Below are 3,787 nucleotides of genomic sequence, written 5' to 3' on the forward strand. Positions count from 1 at the left end.
AGCTCCTCTTCATTTGGTGCTGCTTCTGCAATCTCTCGCCTAACTTTGTCAGCAGCAACAAGATCATCACAATAGCCCTTGAAAAGCCGGTCACAATAAGCAATTAACCCTTTTATGACTTCCATGTCGCCCGCTAATCGAGCAGTTATCTGAGCTTGCTCGATACCAGCACGGGTAAGCTCAATCGCAGTATCCCGAATACCTGCAGCAAAAGTGCCCAAGTCCACTTGCACTTGAAGATGTTCCCCGCGCAGGCGAGTAATACGAGAATCTGCTTCGTTTAGACTCTTCTGAAGAGCCTCTTGCTGATGTACCTTCAAAGCTCTGGCATGAGAAAGAGCCCGATCCACTTCTGGTTCGATGGCATCGCGTTGTAGCATTGAAAGGAATTCCAGTTCATATTCCAGAACAATAATGCTCTCGCGACAATGTTCAGTCCACGATGTATCCCCCTGGTCCGCAAGACACTCCAGCAGATGGGGTTCAAAGACTTTGAAACTCACGTCCCCGAGACTAACGACATCAATGGTCATCTGCATCCAATACTCTAATTGCTCGACGAGCTTCCTTAAAGTTTCCGAGCCTGGGGGTGGAGCAGTCGGCGGATATGTAAAGCAATTCTCATAATCAGTCCGAGTGGGAGTGCGCGCAGCTTCAGATGGTAGCTTTTCGGGCACATTTGGCACTGAACCTGGGACGGTCAATTCCTGCTCACCTGTTGGGATTCTAGGACTAGGAGGAGCAGCTGGAGGCGTAGTATCCCCACTGTTTTCGGGAGACGAAGCAAGTGCAGACTTCATAGCGTCCCCCATCAACTTAACTTTCTTGGAATTCTTAGCTGCAACAGGTTTTCGTTTGCGAATCCTTCTATCGTATTCGCCTACCTCCTCAGCAGTGAGAGCCTGCTTCCCTGAGGACCTCAAGGAGCGAGACTCGGGAGGGGGTGCTCCTCCGAGAACCTCTCTAGTGTCTTCGTCTTCAGAATTCCGGATGCCTCTCGTTCGCAGGACAGATAATCCTCTATCCCTGGTAATCGAGTCCTGCCGGAACCACTTCTTGATTTATAAAGTTCTCGGATTTCGTTTATACATGAAGTATAAATGTCATATTCTGGGATTAGAGAAGCTTTATCAAACCAGCTGCGGAAATCTGCTACGGGAGAACAATTAGGTGGCAAATTAGGCAGAGTAAACTGCGCATGAGTTCCCCGAGCAATAAAGAAATGCCAAGCACGAGCTCCTTCATACAGATTCCCGATGTGAGCTAATTGTGGATTAGGGTTACCAACGTAAAGCTGGTCATATCCGAACTGTCGAGCAAAACGTGAAGGAACGTAAGGCTCAATTATGCATCTTTCACCTATCCTGAAAACCAGGTAACCCACTCTGATAGTGAGAAGCCACTGGAAAGTCCCTGTATTTAAAAGCGAGGACCCCTCAAAGACTACGTCACCGAACTTGGGGACTTCTTCTTCAACCCCATCAAAGCAAGGGCGGCAGCAAAAGAGGTCATAACTGGCGTCCGAAGACAAAAGCTGTCTAGCCCGGACTATGTACGCAGTCGTCCACGTGGCTGGCTCAAGCCTTTGCACGAAAGGAATAGAGGTCTCATTATCATGTATAATCCCCCGCATCAAAGAGGGACAGTGCAGCACAAACCAAGCCACTAAATAAGTGTAGGGCATTGGTGTGCGGGGTTGAGAAGTCTTCCAAACTTTCCTTCCGGCAACATTCATCTCCTTGACATCAAGGAGTTCAGAAGTCAAATCCCGCAAGCCTCTCTGCAGACAACCTGTCATCGCAGGAAGAAGACTGAGAGGTCTTCCGTGAGCCAAGAGAACGGCTGGGTAGACAACCTCAATCAAGATTGACTCAGCTGGTTTCGTCGGCACGACGCATCGTTTCAACTATAGCATTAAGAAACCAGCGAGGAGGGCTATGTCAGAGATAGGAATTGCAGCTTGATAATGGAAACTGTCAAACTCACTGTCAGCTTCAAATCCATCTTCCAAACATGTATTCTTATAAACAGCATTAGGAGTCTTGATGCGAGCTTTGATGTTTTTAGCAGAGCTTACAGCAAGACGGGTCACCTTCAAACCCTTCTGACCCAAGTTCTGGAATACCACCCCCACGCATCCCAGCGACCTGAGCGCAGATGTGGAAATGACACAACAACTCCCAAAAAGTGTTGTATATCTCTGGATGAGCAGTCTTCAGGAGGGAGAGTTCCTCGGTAGTGGGAATAAATTCTTCATAAGGCGTTTGCCCGAAGGATAATCCCGATATTGCATGCATCTCATGGAGAGCAAACCCCAATTCCCCAACAGGAGTGAAAAAGGTGTAGCTATCCGGATTATACCGCTCTAGCATAGCGAAGAAGCAAGGATAACTCTGAGTGATCCCACATCTAGTAGCCTGTACCGGTATAGTAAGGCCAGATTGAGCAAGAGGTTCTTTGAGTTCCTCAAGAACAAAATCTACCATCCGAGTCCACCAGCCATCCCCTCCGGAGAATAACCAGCCAGGAGAACGGAAGGCTTGTGTAGGAAATTCCCCTCGAGCAGCAATAAACTGGCGCATGACAAACTCGGGAAAGTGCACAGAGGAATTTCTCTATGAAGACCAAAAGCTCTCCCCACTTCGGGATCATCAGTGTAGTTGAAATGCTGCTCCGGCTGAAGTGGTACATTGGGAAAAAGCACTGTAAAATCAGAAACAATAGTCAGTAACAGAAAGAGGTTGCTAACATGAAATAAACACGAAGAGTAAATTCTACGTGGCAAGCTTTAAATACAAGAGTCAACCCTTGTATTAATACTTGAACGCAGAGAGCAAACTCTGCATTGCAGCACTTGAACGCAGAGAGCAAACCCTGCGTTACAACACTTGAACGCAGAGGGTAAACCTTGCGTCACAACACGTGAACGCAAAGGTTAAACCCTGCGTTGTGATATTCAGACACAGAGGCCAAGGCCCGTGTTCAAACATAGGAGTCTTAATTCTATGTTTCCTTAAATGCAGTCTTAAGTCTGCGTTTCCAATTTTTTAACACAGAGTTCTAACTCTGCGTTCTCAATTCTAACATAGAAACTTAACTCTATGTTTCCTGAACGCAGTCTTAAGTCTGCGTTTCCAATCTTTTTAACACAGAGTCTTAACTCTGCGTTCCCAATTTTAACATAGAGATTTGGCCCTATGTTCCTTAAACGCAGAGCCTTAAGTCTGCGTTTCCAATTTGTAACACGGAGCGTAACTCTGTGTTTATGGTAAGAACGAGTCATCTTCCTCGTTGAAGAGAACCCATCTAGGGTTTTCAGGAAACTTGTCGAAACAAGTAGCCATGGCCACCACTTACCACAGCAACGAGGTCCATGCGACAGCGACGGTAGTGTCGAAGCGCTCGTCGGAGCAGCGACATCGCCAGTGTTCTCGGCCGGTGACGCTTCCAAAGCCGCCTTGGCGACCTTCTTGGAACCCGAACTCATCCTCCTGGGCGCCATGCAAGTGGTTAATCGGAGAAGACGGAGTTCGTCAGAAAATTGACCGAAATTAAAAGGAGAATTCTCGTCCTTGGAACTAAGCAAGGCAAAAAGAGTCAAATAACTCTTGATGTGACCTTACAGGCCTATTTATAACAGCCGTCGGGCTGTTAAATCAAATCGGGACTCTAAGAGAGAATCCCAACTGAATCTAAAACGTGATTTTCCATGTTAACAGATAAAGTCGGTTAGACTTTAACGCAGAGTTACCTCTGCGTTCAAATGCTTCAAACGCCAGGCCTAGAC

Source organism: Asparagus officinalis, chromosome 7, assembly GCF_001876935.1.
Source record: "Asparagus officinalis chromosome 7, Aspof.V1, whole genome shotgun sequence".
In the NCBI taxonomy this organism is placed as follows: Eukaryota; Viridiplantae; Streptophyta; class Magnoliopsida; order Asparagales; family Asparagaceae; genus Asparagus; species Asparagus officinalis.